Raw genomic sequence first — 17,178 nt, forward strand, 5'->3', positions numbered from 1 at the left:
CCTCTGTAGCTCTGTTTCCCAGTCACTCAACTGCTGTTCTCTGAGTCAAGCACGGTTTTGGTTTCCAGACAAATTTCACATCTATAAAATAAGACGGGGAGGCTTTCTCTTCCAAGTTCTATAAATTGCAGCTTGGCTGGCGTTGCATGTCCAGATTCCTGAAGGGGCCGACGTTCTTGTTCTTGAAAAAGGATACTGGTCAAAAGATCACCTTCCTTCGAGCCGGATTCGAACCAGCGACCTAAGGATGCCTGATATGAATCAACTACAGTCCTCCGCTCTACCAACTGAGCTATCGAAGGGGGTATGGAGGTTACCTTTTAGGATGTCTAAAGTAAGATATATCATGAAGGTTTTTGTTTTGATTATATTTAAGGTGTATATATTTTAAAAACACTCCATTCTGAAAATATTCTACATGGCCTTGGTAGTTGATTTCACAGGGTTACAGGCAAGCGCTTATTCTACTGAGCTATTTCCCCAGCCCACCTTATAGGGTTACAAATATGAAATTTTTACTGGATTACACATTTAAGATCTTAAGAAATCCATATATATATATATATATATTCCCTTGTCCCTTGTTTTAATATATAGCTAGACAGAATGGGCTGCAATTTCCCTGAATGTCCTGTTTGATGACCGCCTTTCTCTCCTGGAAGTGCCTGGGTTTGCTCCACAAGAGCTGTTTGCCCTGCCTATGGGTAGGGTTGTGAACAGAGTTGTGTCCACTGCATCTTGGTGCCAGTGCAGCTGTGCTTTCTGAAAACCACCTGAAACACCAGCTAGCTTGACAACTGGTAAAACTTTAATGTGGAGTTCAAGAGATTCATGATCTTTGTGTACCTCTGTGGAAACCTAACCCAACGTTACTGGAAACCAGAACTCCCATCTCATGGCTGAAAGCCCTGAACAAATCACTTTGGGTTTACAGTAAGCCAAAGCCCAACTTGGGCTGCTCAGCTATGGATTTGGGCATCTGAGTTAGGAGAGCCCAGGGAAATAATCAAAAGCTGGTCAAGGTTAAACTGCTCAAATGCTGCCTATGGACAAATGAGGAGAAAGAATCCAGAAGGTGGGGAGGAGCAGCACAAGGCTGGCTTTGAACTAAGTTCTGGGGCGCACATCAGGCTTCTATACATATTTCAAACGTCTGAGTTTTGATCTATCTCATCTCTGAGACAGAATTCTCTCTTGTCTTTCCTGATCTAATGACCAAGCAAGAGAAGCACCAGTACTAAGGGCCTTGGAATCCCCTGCTCGGCTTCATTTTTATTTTTTTTAATTTATTGTTTTAATTTTAAAGAAAAGCAGATAAACAATGAAATAGTTTTGAAACAGATTAATAGGCCAGTTACAAGAGTTGATACATTGCATATTGTTTTCTTCATATTAATCAGAGTACCACATATGGGTGTGATATCTTGTCTAAACAACATTAGGACAAAGTATTCTTTTCAAGGAACAAAGAGAAGCTATCTGTAAAACTATCTTAAACATCTTGTATATACATATTTTTCCCTTTCTTCTTTCCCCCTTGCCTCTATTGCAGTTTGTCTTTTCTTTTGCAGTTTTCTCCCAGATCACAATACTTTTTGTACTTTTCAGATCCTATTTTCTTTTTAATTTTTTCACACTAGTGAGACAATATGATTTCTACACATATGGGTCTAATTTATTCCACTTATGCATATGGTCTTAGGTTGGCCTCCCACACAGTCCCTGGCGGTGTCAAAGAAAGTCAGACAAGCCAGTCGTAGATCCGTTGTGACTCAGCACGAGCTACTTGTGGGGCCAACTGAGTCGATCTGTGGGAATCTCAGGGGTATGAGGACGGCTGAGAATTATTGCGCAGGCCAAAGCTCTGCACCGCTTGAGAACCTTGATGAAGCTTCAGTGGCTTAACCCTGTTTCCTTTCGGTACCAGGTTTCTTCAATCAGCTCCCGGCATTGCAGTCTAGTCCAAGGTCGAGGCAGGTGTTCCGGGCCTCTGCGCGAGGATCCCCGGCACTCCGTGGCCCTTGCAAGTCGGATGCGGAGCGAGCTGTGGCGATGCCGACCGCCTCAGTATTCTGGCGCAGCCTGGTCACTGCTCGCGGACTACACTGATTCCTATTGGTTAGGGAGAGGTCATCCCGAGAGACTGCGAGCGCTGAATTGCTTCCAGATTTCAAAAAGGGACAAGGTTGTAAGCAAGCATTACCAGATGGGGAATTAGCTCAAATGGTAGAGCGCTCGCTTAGCATGCGAGAGGTAGCGGGATCGATGCCCGCATTCTCCAGTTTTACACACTCCTACCCCTTTTCAAATAGTTTTTTGCAGATCTGAAGTTTGGTTCCTGTCAGGTAGATTTACAAATCTACACTCCCTTTTTTATGTTCCAGATACCACATTCTTAATTAACAGAATCTGTTTCCCTTGCTTCTGATGTATGGAGGACGCCCCGAGTTGTGACAACGGCAGCAAAGGCACCCCTTTTCTTCACAGGACGCTGGCGCGCCAAAGCTTCTGTCCTGGGTGTAGGCATGGTTTTCCCCACTCTTCCCTTCCTCTAGAATCACCTCACTGGCCTCGCGTGGGGGCCGCTGCAGGTTCCGGAAGAGGACAGGAAATGACCCTGAGCCGGGAGCAGGAAGCAGCGCGCTGCAGAACCCAAGTCGGCTGGGATCTCCCGCGGAGTGGAGAGGCTCAGCCCGGACGACCTCAGGAACCACCTACCCGCGGCCCGCGCCGTTTTTCTTTTGCCCCATGTCGCTTTCAATAAATAAATAAATAAATAAATAAATAAATAAATAAATAAATAAATAAATAATTGTAATTTGCTATTTGCTTTGTCTTTGATATAACATCTCTGTCATTCTGATCTCTCCAACAAAATCTGAGATCACATTTCAAAGTTAGGGGTTAATTGAAGGAATTGGCCCAAATTTAGCAAAGGTGTTCTATTGTTGCCATGTCTACCTTTTGGTTCCTTCACTTTCACCGCGTCCCCTTCTCCCCTTTTTAGCAGTGTTTTCTAAACCTAGCAGCCCATTTAAAATTACAGGGGGAGTTTTTAAACTGCCACTGTTAGAGTCTCAAGTCCAAAGCGACCCCAAGAAAACGTACAGTGTAAAAAAACCTCCGCAGGTGATTCTGTTGTGCATCTAGTTTTCTCGGATTTGGGGCCGTGCTGTAGCACACTTGGGAGGTAGACTTTGTGAATGTCCTCTCTGCTCGCCGGGGGTGCACTGGTGTGTGGCCATCGCTCACCCGAGCTCCAGCTGCTCCGCTCTCTAACCCCCAGGGGGCGCCCGTGTCCCATCGGTGTCCACAGCCTGCGCGACTCTCCAGACGACAATGAAAATCTGCGGTTGAGGGGTTCCGACCCCTCTCCGGACCACCGGCCCGATGGGTCTGCCTCTGATTAGCTTTGTCCAGAACGGAGAGGTCTCTGAGCGTTAAATTATGTCGGTTATGGAGTGGAAGTGTGATAGCGGGTTTTTTGTTTTGTTTTGGTTTTGTTTTTTATGTATTTAGTACAGGGTCTACAGGGTCTCACTACATGGATCGGACTCGTAGTAATTCTGTTTTCAGCCTCTCAAACGCTGGGATTACAGGAGCGCGCCACCACCCCCAGTCTCAATAGCCGTTTTAGCGCGCCCCGGGAGTGAGGCCGGCACGGCACCATAGCGTGTATTTAAAATAGCTAAAGACTTTTAAATGTAGCAAAACTGGCAGTACATCGAGAATCATTTTACTTTGACTCCTGATAGGAATAACAAGGACATAGCTTTTTGAAATTGGGAATAAAACTCACACAAAACGTAAGTTCCTTCGAGCCGGATTCGAACCAGCGACCTAAGGATGGCTGAGAAGCAACCACTACAGTCCTCCGCTCTACCAACTGAGCTATCGAAGGACTCACGAGGGATTGCGCACCCGCTGGAGAAGCCATCTCTGCGCGGCGGGGAGCGTGCTGTCTGCAGCTTCGCGCTGCCTGGGAAGCTGCCGCTGGTGACTTTACAGGGGAAACAAACACTTACAAATGCTTTAATCTGTAGTGTAGGAGAGACGATTAATAGAAAGAAGAGGAAGGAAAAGGAATAGGCAAATGAAACTCTTCAACAGCATGCTAAAGTGTGTTTTAAGCTACATCAATCTTTGTAGACAAACCAGGTCATGTTATTCTTACCTTAGCAGAAGCCCATCGATGTGGAGCAAAACAAAATGATTATCTACCATAATACAAAGTAAAAAGCAGTGTACTTAAATACGTGTTAATTTCGTGCTGTGCAGGAGCTGCTCTGGTTTCCTGTGACGGTCTGAAGCTCAGAATTGTCTCATTCTCCCTTGCTACGGAGAAGTGCCACAGGGACAGCTGACAGCAGCAGCCTGTTGCGTTCTTCTTCAAATTCTGTTAGAGATGTTCATTAAAAAATAAATAAAGAAATAAAATAAATCCTTTCGAGATCATGACGTTTTTACACAATGGAGTCCCACCTGTCAGGCAAATGACACCACCACCACCTCCATGGGGCGGAGTGTTGAGATCAGTCTCTACCCTTCTATGACACAAATAAGGTTTTTTTTCCCTGAACAAGAATTAAAAACTGATTAGTAATGACTGAACTTGGCTATAAAGGCTTTATGAAACATCTGCCTGGGGCCTGCCTGTATGAACTGAACAGAATATTTTCCATACTCTCCCCAACTCCAGCTGACTGAGAGTTACTATTTTACAGATGTATCTAATATTACCCATTTTATCAAAATACATTTTTCAAAAGGTCAAACATGTGGTTCTTCTACCAATGTAAAATAAGCTCTTGTCAAAAGATTTCATTGATTAACAAGAGATTGATACTATCACTTCACTCAGAGTCCAGAAGCTTTACGGAAGCAGAAAGCAAAGGGCTTTATCTTTTACTAGACTCATTCGGGGCAGGTTTCAATTAATTTAACTGTTAGACTGCAATATTAGTGGGCTGGGTCAAGTTTTCTTTGCTGCATCACTGTTTAGGCTGCTTTCCAAGAGATTACACCGAAAATCTAGTCACATGCACACAAGACCTCTTGAACAACTTCTGAAGATGGCTGAGGTCATTTGTTCCAGGTGGTCCTCTCTTTGTGGAGGACCCAGGCCGTTGCCAGCACGGGCTGCTGGCTCCAGAAACTGCTGTGGAATTGAATCCTTCTGCACTGTACCTGCAGCTGAGTAGTCTCTGGCAGTCTTCCAGGTCAGCCCCAGGAACAGAATTAAGCCCTTGAATTTCTGTCTCCTCCTTACACTTCCCAACTGCCAAGGCTCCCCGAAGGACACCACCCATACAAAGGGCTGTTGCTCACCTTCTTAAACAGACTAAAGGAGAACAACATACCAGATTGTGATTGTATCTGCCTGTGCCCTTCTTTCAGAGACCGACCTCCTACATTCAGAACTACTTCTCTACCGACTAGGCCTGCAGGCAGCCTCTCACATTATTGACTGCCTGGCTTTTCTTTCTTCTCTTGTTCAGTCCCTTATTAGTCAAGTTGCACTGATAATCAAAGCATCTACAAAAGGCTTTCAGATTATCTGTCTAAAGACATTGATCGTAAGATTCTAAGTGACTTCATTACCATTTGCAGAACATTCTGTATAAATAAAAGATTGTGTTTTAAAAGAAAGAACATATACTAAAAGAGAATACTGCTAAATCATTCAAAACATATTCAAGCACATACCATGTGCCAGACCAGTTCTCCCTCGATTCCAAAATGTCACACTTTGGTTGTCCAGTTAGCTTGTCCTCCTGCTGAGGACTGAACTGTGTTTCCTTAAAATTTCCAGCTTTAGCCCTCAGTGGGGCTGTTTTAGGAGTAAAGAAGTAATTAAGACTAAATGAGGTCAAAAGGCTGGAGTTCTGATCCAATAGGATTTTGCTCTTCTTTTTCTCCTCGGCAGTAAGAAGACGATTGTCTGGCATCCAGGAAGAAAGACCTCCCAGAAACAAAGTCAGAAAACACTTTTACCTTAAGCCTCTCAAACTATGGAAGTAAGGAGCTATGAGAAAATGTATTTTTGTTTAAGCCACCCAGTCTTTCATTGGGGCACCCTGAGCAGACTATCAAGGCAATCCCCGTGTCCCCATGCCTTCTCTGATCGAGGACTCCTCTGCACTTTAAGGTAAGCATTACATGAAGAGTCAGGTTAGAAGATGGTCTGACCCAAGCTCAGGGCTGGGATTGGCCTGAAAGATGTCATGGATCTTGGATTCAGGAGAAAGTTCAATTGTCAGTAAGTATTTCAACCCATTTTAAGAATACAGCCAAAGAACTTTTAGAAATAGAAAAAACGCAGTTCACTCAACCAGCATGCATGTTGTTCTGCGTTTAATCCTCAGTGCATGTACACACACACACACACACACACACACACACACACTAAAGCAGAAATCTAGTAAAGCCATTCACATTAAGACATGTGATTACTAAAATCAGCAATATTAAAAAAATTAAGTAAGATCGTCAATATTGTACTATTTCAGATATCTCTTGTTCTTACAGTGCTCAGGAAACCTGTACTAAGCAGAGCCTGGTAATGAGCAGTGAGAGCTCGTGCAGTTCATTCAGAGTCAGGTTTACTAAGAACCACGACACGTGGTCTGAAAGTCCCACACGGTGGTCCGTAGACTACTTATATGAATGTCTTTGTGTTTAGGTTTCACTTGGTAAACAGGTAATTTTTAAATTATCCAACATCATCGCCATCATCTATTTTTTCAGTCACTCCAAGCATCTTTCCCAATGCCACACGGTTAATATAGACCAAAGGCCTTTATCTTGGTAAAATCAGTTCATTCACCCACTAGGTATATGGCAACTTTCCTGGAAGCTGAGTAGTGTGTACATGTTGTATCTGCGTTTTCATTTTATTTTTATTTTAATTTTTTGTGTTTTCATTTTGAACATCCAGAACAGAAAAGATGCTTAATAAAAATGTATTCACCAATTGATTCAAAAGACATCTTGTCCCCTCCACAGCCTTTTTAACAAAAAGCCTAACCTTGTCGTGTGAGTTCCTCTATGGCCGGCTTAACACTGCAGCCAAAAAGAGGCAGAGGTTTTCAGGGACAGCAGGCAAGCCTAAAGGTCAAGGGTCACAGAGGGCCCTAGGCCGCGACTGGGCTTCAGGACTGGCCTGCTCGGAACCATGCTCAGAGATGAGCTGCCAGTGGGGCCTGGGGCTGTAGGACTGCTGTTTTGAGGTCGCTCAAACAGTTGCTAAGCCTAGAGACCCTGCTGTCGCTTAGATCATTGATATTCCTGGGAGGAAACTGGAACGTAAATAAACAGGTGGAATGCACATTAGTAATTGCTTGTAATATTTTCATTCGTCCAATTTCACCTCACTTTACCTATTACACTAAATTAGCTGACCAGGTAGAATTAAAACCAGGCATTCTTGAATTTTTCAAAGGAAATGACATGGGTCAGTCTACTAATACACTGGGGAAAGCAAAGCTTTACAGGTGCCCGGCTAGCTCAGTCGGTAGAGCATGAGACTCTTAATCTCAGGGTCGTGGGTTCGAGCCCCACGTTGGGCGCAAGCTTTTTCGTTGTTGTTTATCTTCCAGTCTTTTGCATTAAATAAAACAGGCTCCACTACTGCTAGCAAACAGGCGCAAGGAGCTCACCCTACTGAGCTTTTCCAATCTGCTTAGTAATTTCTAAGTCCACCTCAACGCCCCCGCCCTTGCAGGGCGCCTTTCTCCCGCCTTTCACACTGTGAAACCAGGGACTTGAACTTTCCCTGTGGTCGTTTCCCGGAGATCTGTGGCACATAGGACCAGGGCTTGGAGTCTAAATATCGAGCAAGTTCCTGAGCTGACACCGGAATCACATCTCCATAAAAAAGTATCTCACGAACCCGCGATTTTCCTGTTTCATTAACGCTATTCTCACAAATGCATTGAGCACAGCACGGGACAGACGCCCGCGTACAGGACGCTCCCGATCCGGCCTCACTACCGCGGCGGAGGAGCGTGGACTTCCAGCTGACCCGCAGGCACTCGCCTTGTCAAAACACACTTTAAAAGCAGAAAAAAAAGACGGATTCAAAATCGCTTCTATTTTTATTACAGGGGATTTGTGATCAGAGCCTACCCAACCTGACAGGGACCTGTGTCTACAAGCGAAGATAGAGGTCAGCAGAGTCAACTTGTATAACATCTTTTTAAATACTAAAGTGGAAAGTGGGAGTTGTGGTTCATGAAAGCTCAAAACTTGGGCTCGTCCGGGGTTTGAACCCGGGACCTCTCGCACCCTAAGCGAGAATCATACCCCTAGACCAACGAGCCACACGTCAGAAGGGCTCCGCAGGAATATTAAATATTTAATTAGATCTCTTTTGTCGATGTATTCCTTTACAGTCGATAGTACGTTTAATTATTTTTCTTTTAAAATTAAGTCGGACCAGTACAACTCTCGGAACTGCTCTAGGCTAGGCGTTCCCTCAAATATTCTCTCCTAGGACCCTAAACCATCCCCTTCAAAGGGTTTGGCCCATTCTTCTAAGAGAAACAATAGTTGTTGATTTAAAAAGCAGGAATCTAGGTTCTTCCTCAAATCTACTGCACCTTTCAAGGCGAGGCCTGAAAATTCAGCAGCGTTTCTGTGCGCGCAGGAGCTGGCGCTCAGGTGCCCCGCGAAGGTCGTGTCCTGTTTCCAAACCCGCCTGGAGCTCGTGGCTCGATTTCGGCATTTTCCACGGAAGAGACAGACCCGGGAATACGCAGCTAAGCGAGAACGAGCAAATGGAGAACGTCAGCTGTTCCCGCAGCACGGGCAGGGAGCGACAGGGACGTCCTGAAAATAGGCGCCGTCGGGAAAGAGCGGAGTCTCAGGGGACACCTCCAGAGGTGGCCCTAGGTAGCCCGGAGCCCCTGGCCTCCGCTGGCCCGGACAGCACCTGCGCACAGACGGAACGAGCATCCTGTGAGAGGGCTTCGTGATTTCCACGCTGCAAAGTCAACACAGGAAGGTGTCTCTCGGCGAAGTGTGGGCGTGCCCCCAAGCGGGCCTCGGGCGGGATCCCGGGGACAAGAGTTCCTGCTCACGCTGACCTCGCCCCGCCGTGACCAATACGCCACCGCGCAGAACGATGACCCCATTTTTCCTTTTAGTGAGTTCAGTCTACCCATAGGAAGGCCTGGTGCCCTTCTGCTTCTCCAGGGCACACTGGAGAAGTGTTTTGGAGCACTGCGACTTGCGAGGTTGGACCACCAAAGACAGATGGACTTGTGGCAAAGCGGTACCTGTGAAGATTTAGCTGTCCGTTTCCGACCGTAGTCCTCGGACAATTTGTTTTTCTGCCTCAGAAAACGGTACCCAGTTTAATAGGCTAAATTAAAAAAAAAAAAAAAGAAGTGAATGGCCCGTACGGGGATCGAACCCGCGACCTTGGCGTTATTAGCACCACGCTCTAACCAACTGAGCTAACCGGCCACGATAATACAAGAGCGGTTTAGACCTTTGTAATAATTAATTGTTATTGTGACGTCCCTCTCCTCCCGTTTCCTAATAGCTGCCTAATTTTTTTTGTTCTGTGATGCATAGGATAAAAAGCAATCCCTTTAAGAAACAAAACGAAACTCCCTTCCTGTTTCCGTGTTCTTAAACTAAGATTACTTCTGCCCTAAGGACAGCCTGATGCCACACACAACCTGCATCAGTAGGTTCCAGTTTTCCAGGCTGTTCCCTTGCCACCTCTGCCCTCGGAGTGTTTTTCTAAGATCCCAACTCCACTTGTTTCAGAGAAAAGCATTTCAAAATACCTCGATGGAATTGCGTTCCCCTCGCCACATGTACAATTTTGAACACAGCAGCTAAAAGACTTTTATAGAAAATGAAACTAAGGACGGGAAGCACAGCGAGTCGGCGTTTGCAGTACACACAGAATCTCTTGTGTTGCGGAACAAAACGAGCATCTGGAGATGCCGGGGATCGAACCCGGGGCCTCATACATGCGAAGCATGCGCTCTACCACTGAGCTACATCCCCAGCTCTGGCGGTAAGCTTCTTGCTACTATCCTCAGTGCTTTGAAACCAATTTTTTTAACCCCCTTGAAACTAAAATTTACTAACGTTGCAGCTAACTTTTCCCTTACTTATGCAACAGAATCCTGAAGTGGCAAGATACAGGATTCATCGACTTTCTAAACAGAAAGTCTTGAGGCCTTCGTTCACTGGTCAAAACAACCGTGAGAGGGGTGGACTGACCAGGACCCCGACCAGAAGAAAGGAGAGTGGGGTAACTGCTTTAAAAACTTTTTTTTTTTTTTTTTGCCTTTTGCCTTTTCTTCAGAAGCAACTAAAGCCAAGCTCTCCTGAACGGAGCGGCTTCTCTGTCGCTGCTTTCACATTCAGATGTCCAAAGTGTCGCTAAAGTGGTGAAGCGCAAACAAGCACACAAAAAAACTTCTCTCTCTCTCTCTCTCTCTCTCTCTCTCTCTCTCTCTCTCTCTCTGTGTGTGTGCTGTGATTGTTGCTTTGTTTTGATAATTTGTAGAACTTTATTGAAATTGACACGTTTATTCTCCAGGGAGCATCCAACCAGCTGCCAGCAATAAAGACACTTCTTTTAACCCTATTTCCCGCTTTCAACTCAAATGGTACTTGAGGAACACAAGAATATCAGGTCTTTGCTCATCGTCCAGTAATCAGTGAGAGCGCTGAAGTTGAGAGAAGATCATCACTACTCCACTGACTTTTTTTCCATTGACTTTTGAAAGTGTCAGTTTGGCCCTGCATGTAGAAGGCTTGTGCTGGCCTTAACCTCATGGCGGTCCACCTGCCTCAGCCCCAGGTACTGTGCGTGTAGGTGTACTATGCACACCTTGGCTCCTAGGGTGTATTTTTATTTTATTCCCATGTCCAAACGGTTTGCAGTGCCTGTTTTTACCCCTACCCTTCTTTTTTATTTTTCCTGTCACTAATAAATGAGAAACATTGCCCTTCCCCCCCCCCCCATTTAATGAATTTTCTTGTCTGGGCAAAAAAGAAAGTTCGACTCCAGAAGCAGTAAAAGCAAGGATTTAACACACAGTCTTGCACGGGGCTGCCTGGATGCACAGTCAGGCACACTGCAGTTGGCAAGCGGTGTGCTTTCATCCCTAACTTGCAGGAATCCTTCCGCGCATCTCTCACAGCCGGGGATCCGGGCTGCACAGGCTGCACAGGCAAGAGCTAGCCTGCCATGCCTGCCCCGACCCCTGGGCGCGCTGAGAGCGCGATTGAGATTGGGCATGGTGGCGCACGCCTGTAATCCCAGCTCTTGGGAGGCTGTAAGCAGGGGGATCACTATGGGTCTGATCCAGTGATCTATCTCAGCCCACGCTTGTTTTTTTGCCTCCTCTTCTTTCCTCTTTTGCCCTTTCCTCCCTGTCATAGTTTTGAGTTTTGCAAGAGGAACAACATAATACAGGAGATTATAACAGTAACTCAAAGAATCATATACAAAAAAAGAACGCAGGAAATCTGTCCACACACTAAAGACCGAAGGATCCAGCAAGGGTCTGGGCCCCACAGTAATGCCCTGCATGAGTCCAGCTGAAGAGCTAGGTCTCCTAACAACACCTGCCACGAGTCCAACTGGAGGCCCAGAACCCACAACAAAGCCTCATGCAGGTCCATTTCTCAGATCTGTGCTGGGAAGGACCAGTGGCCAGTGATAGAAGCTAGAAAGTCTGTGCAATAGGATGAAAGATCTGTGTTACCAGGCTGAGGGATGTACACTGGAGCCAGGAAGAACGCTCAAGGTAAGGACTAGCCTGCTGTGCTGGCCTTGACCCCAGGGCACGCTGAGATGGCAATTGAGACTGGGCGTAGTGGCGCAACCCTGTAATCCCAGCTCTTGGGAGGCTGTAAACAGGCAGAGCACTATGGGTCTGATCTAGTAGTGAGACCCTCACCACCCTGTAGACCCTTCCCTAAAAATAAAATTTTTTAAAAAATCACAGTAAGAACTAGTGATAGGGCAAGAGAGATTCCATTTTAACACAAATCACTTAAATTCACTTAAGCTGTGGATTAACTCATTCCCTCACCTCCCCTGTAATGATCCTACTGAGGAAAACAAGGCCATAAAAAAGGGAACAAACAAAACAGCTTGAGAATTAAGCAATATGGTGTGATGGGCAGTGGTCTACAGTGCTTGGAAAATGTAAGAATGCAAACCATGTAACAATTGTGTGACAATTCTGCAACAATCCTGAGTGTGGAGATGTGGTTGCTATGGATACCTAAAAAGTATGTAACCTGAAACCGAAGTTCAGGCCAGTACTGACAATTTAGGAGTCCTGACCCAAAGTCAGGGTCCTGGTCCTGAGCAGCCAAACTTTCTTTTCCCTATGCACGCCTCATTTTTGTGGGGCTTATCTCTGCTCAGTGTCATTCGGCCATTACAATAGAGCTTCCCAAAAGTAACACAGCCATCCTCAGTAACAGCAAGGTTTGGAGCTCTTCTGAGATGAGAAAAGCCGAGTTCCCATCAGGAAAGTCAACATGACAAGTTGCTTCAGGATGGCACTGAGATATGCACCATCTTCCCCTCTGGAGCCAGGAAGCAAGGCTCAAAGTGAAGGCCAGAGCTCCCCCAGAGTGAGCCTAGCCACTCTCAGTAACAAGGTCCGGAGCTCCTCCTCCAATGGGAACAGCAAAATTCATCAGGAAAGCCAGCGGGACAAGTTCCTCCATCAGAATGGTGCAAGGAAACCAGCAGCTGCCTAACAGCTTCCCAGCAACTCCCTACAGCTTCTAAAATTCTTCCTGTCCAGTGCTGCCTCTTATGCTGCCAGCAACAATTGTTACATGGGGCTCCTACACCCACCACCACGCTGGTCCAGTTCAGCTGGATGTTACAAATTAGCCACCAGTTGCCAATCCACCCAACTCCCTCTGCATTTATTTCTGTAGACATGTTTTACTCCCAGGACTGTAACTCAGGAAGACTTATTTAGCACGCATCTCTTATCCCAGAGCCTTATCTCTGGTGTGAGGCTCTTGACAGCCTGCATGTCCTTGTCTGTTAATTGACTGAGCTAATTGTGAGAATAAGGCCTTTTTAGAGTGGTTAATAAAATATGGACCAATTAAAATACTTTACCTCTTATGCGTCTACCCTTTTATCCTTGACAGGCCTTACATCTGGGATTTATAAGTTGGCCAGAAGAAATCTGATTTTTAAAAAAATGCTTAACATTAGTGATTAGGTAAGAGGATGTACATGTATCTAGTTCAGTAATATAATGACCTCGGGAGGCTCCAGTGTCTTCAGGGTTCTAGCACAGACGCAGACATGGGCCTTCTGCTTTCTTACAGGGAATCCCACCAGACCCTGCAGTGAGCCCCTGACCTTTGCCTTTTGGTGGACCCTCCAGTTCACTGCCCAGCTCCCGGGTGGCTATTTTGCAGTCTTTCACCTCTGATTCTGTGGGCAGACACCGTAGGCATAATTGGTAAATCCCTTACATATCATATATGATGTTGAATCTGTTGCTCTAGTAAATGTTAATGGAGGAGCCAGGGAGGTGGCTCAGTAGAATAAGTGCTTGCCTGGCAAGTGCAAGGGTGTGAGTTCAATCCCTGGTTCCACAAATGTTAATGGATTCCGGGCAGTATGCACTCTGCAGAAAGCGTGTGTGGTATAAGAACACAACTGAAGCCTAAGGAATACTGGCAGTTGAGAGAGTAGAGCAAGAATTCTGAGAAACAGCTCCATGGGAGTAAGGAACGAACAAGAGAAGCCCCAGTGTAGGAGTCCCCTCCTGGTTCTCATCTCAGCCCCAGAAGTGTATACTTACAATCCCAAAAATACGTTATTGGAATCCCACCAAGTTAATTCCAATCTACCACTCCTAGTACAACCCACGGCGAAAACAAAGACACTAAGACATATATATATATATATATATATATATATATATATAATTATTGGGGAGCCAAGGTGCCCTAAGTCCAGTCATGAAGATGGCTTTTCGGAACAAAGAGAGCGACCTAGGGAGGCATTCAGGGTTTTATTCAGCCAAGTAGGAGGAGTGGCTTGAAGAAGAGAATTGTGGGAATTAGGTGATTACTGTGAGCTGGGCTAGGTGGATGGCCTGCATTTACCTCTGCCATATGCAGAGATTATGCTATTGAGATAGTACCTAATGTTTCAAGGGTCTGGTGTTTCAGCTCTGATATATAATTTTTTTTTTTCCGGAACCGGGGATTGAACTCAGCCCCTTGTGCTTGCCAGCAAAGCACTTATTCCAATGAGCCATCTCCCTAGCCCCCAAGATGCGTAATCTTTTAAGCCCCAGGAAGTCATAGCCTCTATCTCAAGGCTCAATCCCAGCTGACAATGTGGAGCACTGACTCTTCCTTCTGTCTCAACCCAGCTCATATTGGAGAGCAAGAGGTGTGAGTTATCAGGGAAACATGATGCTGTCTTCAAAATTATCACCTGCACCTCGGCTAGACCAATATACATTGCTTAAGGCCAACTGAAAGGATGAGGAGAAGTCCTAGCCAGCTCTGTATATATCAATACAAGGAAATAGAATCAGGCTCAGCCAAAATGAAATTAATTGCTCTACTTTCAATGAGAGCTGCTCAGGTGGTCCTCCACACCCCAGGACTTGGCAAACAGATGACAGACTGGAAAGAAGAGCTACTCAGAGAGGCGGGTTATAGGGATCTGTCTGTCTCTCTGTGATCCATTGTACCTGGGGAGAACCAGTGGCAAAATTGAGGAAAATATAGACAAGAAGGTAAGAGCTGGGTTAGGTGGTGGCTCATCTCCCTGGTTGGGAAAACAACCCCTGAACAATAGTAAGGGCCTTTGTTTATACTTTTACAAAGTTGCAAGACACAAGGTTGCCTAGCAACTAATAGCCCCCAATTCTCAGGCAGGATGCTTTTCTCAAGACTGAGGTAGCTTGACTGCTTTAGATAATGAGGCCTCATCCTGCCCTCCTACATATGATCAATTTCCAGCTTTAGTGGCTTGTAACATTTGGACCATGAAGAAAGAATAGTAGGTTTGATGGCTGGGAGACCATTCTTTTTTTTGGGGGGAGTGGGGGTGAGGGAGACCATTCTTAAGAGGAAAGTTTAAGGGCTGGGTGAGGCCCTGACAAATCACCATGGCTAGCAAGATGGGAAACCCATGTGCTGTCTTCCCTGAGGTTTGATGTGTGTGGAACAAAGGCCTGTGGAGAAGCAAGCAGGAGCATGTTGCTTAGGGAAGGGACAGCAGGGCCTGTGGGTCGTGAGAACCTTGAGCTTGTTACAGGGTAGAGGAAACAGTGTCTAGCATGGTCCTCTGTGGTCACACCATTGAAACGTGGGCTGAGACTGTGCCTTGTTGCTCACTAGTGAATGTAAGATGCCACCATGATTGAATACTACTGTATAAGGCTCTGTCTGGAGGCCTGCCCTGTTCTGAAGGCTTTGCTCCCAACTGACTGTGAAGGGAAAAGTAGCCATACTGTGGCCCTGCAAGGCAAAGAGCTGAGGGTGGCCTTGGGGAGTCCAGGCAGGGTCCAGCAACACCGTGTGAAAAGTGAGGGCTTTGAAGCCCACAGCTGTGAAGACAGAGATTCTGCCAGCTCTCTGGGTGGTTCTAGAGCAGGATTCTTCCACAGCCAAGAGTGGAGGGAAGACTCCACCCTGACTAATGCCTCGGTTGCCGCCTAGGAAGCTGCATTCGGGTCTGGGGCACAAAGCTGTATCTGAACACCTGATGCATAGAAATGTAAATAAATGGGTGTGCTGCTGTAAAACACCATTTTCAATAGTTTGTTATACAGCAAAATATAACTAATACATCAAGTAAATGAAAAGACACTATGAAACAAAGATGAAAATACAGAAGAATAAAAGGAATAATTGGAAGCAGCAGAGACCATCAGGCTTGGGTATAGGCAACGTGGCATGGAATTTGTTGTGTCTGGGCTCAGGCAGAGAGTGTGATAAGACCTTTGGCCTTGAAGAGAAGTGCATCTGTTTTATGAGGCTGGAGAGAAGGCAGAGGACATGAGGTGGGAAGATCCCAGTGAACACCTGTGGTTAAAGTTTTCTGGCTGCACAGTGAGTAGAGTCCTCATCCCATGAAGTAAACTTCAGATGTGTCCAAGTCTCCAGGTCCTGCAGAAGTCTCTGTCCTGTCTTATCTCCTTTCCTGTGCCTGTCAGGGATGACCCTGGGTGCGGAGCTGAGTTCCCTGCAGCATCAGTGCTTCTGCTGGCAAGAAGCGGGGGCTGGGAGAGCCAGGTTGGAGATGGACAGTGGGGGCCCAGGAAAGAGAATGCCGACAGACACCCTAGATGACTGGGGAGTGTTGGAAGTGAATCACTCCTGCACTTCTGTCTTCAGTTCCCTTTTCTTGGGAACTAATGTCTTTCTCATCCCCCATTTGGGCACCTGAAAGTTGCCTGTCTGGTCTGATCAGTCTTCTGCATGAGAAATGACTGGTGGCCCTGAGCTCAGTAATAAATGGCTCTTAAATTCCAATCTGGGGGGTGGGGGCTGGGAGATGGCTCAGTAGAATAAGCGCTTCCTTGGCAAGCACAAGGGTGTGAGCTCAATCCCCAGTTCCTTATAATATCGATCCCTGACTTCCATCCCTAGGGAAGTATGTGGGTGCACTTGTTACCTCCTCTGTCGAGGTCTAGCCCAAGGTGGAGCTGCCTGTCCCTCCCACAACTGCAAGGCTTTTTGTCTTTCATACTACCCCCTTCAAGGGCCTACCTCTATCAATGCCTATAATGTTTCTGTCTAACTCAGCAGCCTAAAACAATTCTAGAAACTACAACTTTGTCATCAAGAAAAACAACCTATGTTGTACTGATATAGGGGAATGAAACTGCCGACCTTAAAGGTACCTAGGATGAGTTTGTGTTCTCTAAAACCAAAGAAGGAATTTTAGGAACAAACAGAGGTTAAGAGCAGAATATTTATTGGAGGGGGAGAGAAAGCTTCTGTCCAAGAGAGGGACAGAAGGGGGATCCAAGCGAGTTACTCCAGGAAGCTGTCTCTTCCAGGGATTTTTATAGAGTAAAACCATGTGGTAAGGCTGGTCTAAGGCAGAGAACATGGAAACTTACGTGGGCATGAGGTAGAACAAAACTATAGTCAACCAATGAGATTACAAGCACCATTGCTCAGGTAAAA

The 17,178-nt window shown here is 46.0% G+C and overlaps 8 non-coding genes across 8 annotated transcripts; 2 read left to right on the top strand and 6 right to left on the bottom strand.

The window, feature by feature from the left end:
- Window positions 1-213: 213 nt before the first annotated feature.
- Window positions 214-302, bottom strand: Trnay-gua. Its single transcript is given in 2 exon segments — window positions 214-249; window positions 266-302. It is a non-coding gene; the product is annotated as a tRNA-Tyr (tRNA).
- Window positions 303-2,208: 1,906 nt separating this feature from the next.
- Trnaa-agc lies at window positions 2,209-2,281 on the top strand. Its single transcript has one exon. It is a non-coding gene; the product is annotated as a tRNA-Ala (tRNA).
- Window positions 2,282-3,812: 1,531 nt separating this feature from the next.
- Window positions 3,813-3,901, bottom strand: Trnay-gua. The gene is given in 2 exon segments: window positions 3,813-3,848; window positions 3,865-3,901. It is a non-coding gene; the product is annotated as a tRNA-Tyr (tRNA).
- A 3,594-nt stretch (window positions 3,902-7,495) lies between these two features.
- On the top strand, window positions 7,496-7,568 carry Trnak-cuu. The gene has a single exon. It is a non-coding gene; the product is annotated as a tRNA-Lys (tRNA).
- A 681-nt stretch (window positions 7,569-8,249) lies between these two features.
- Trnap-agg lies at window positions 8,250-8,321 on the bottom strand. The gene has a single exon. It is a non-coding gene; the product is annotated as a tRNA-Pro (tRNA).
- A 1,073-nt stretch (window positions 8,322-9,394) lies between these two features.
- On the bottom strand, window positions 9,395-9,468 carry Trnai-aau. The gene has a single exon. It is a non-coding gene; the product is annotated as a tRNA-Ile (tRNA).
- A 483-nt stretch (window positions 9,469-9,951) lies between these two features.
- Trnaa-cgc lies at window positions 9,952-10,023 on the bottom strand. Its single transcript has one exon. It is a non-coding gene; the product is annotated as a tRNA-Ala (tRNA).
- Window positions 10,024-10,649: 626 nt separating this feature from the next.
- LOC111812295 lies at window positions 10,650-10,725 on the bottom strand. The gene has a single exon (XR_002817832.1). It is a non-coding gene; the product is annotated as a small nucleolar RNA SNORD81 (small nucleolar RNA).
- Window positions 10,726-17,178: the final 6,453 nt, after the last annotated feature.

Source organism: Octodon degus, unplaced genomic scaffold, assembly GCF_000260255.1.
Source record: "Octodon degus isolate 3935 unplaced genomic scaffold, OctDeg1.0 scaffold00119, whole genome shotgun sequence".
Classification (NCBI taxonomy): domain Eukaryota; kingdom Metazoa; phylum Chordata; class Mammalia; order Rodentia; family Octodontidae; genus Octodon; species Octodon degus.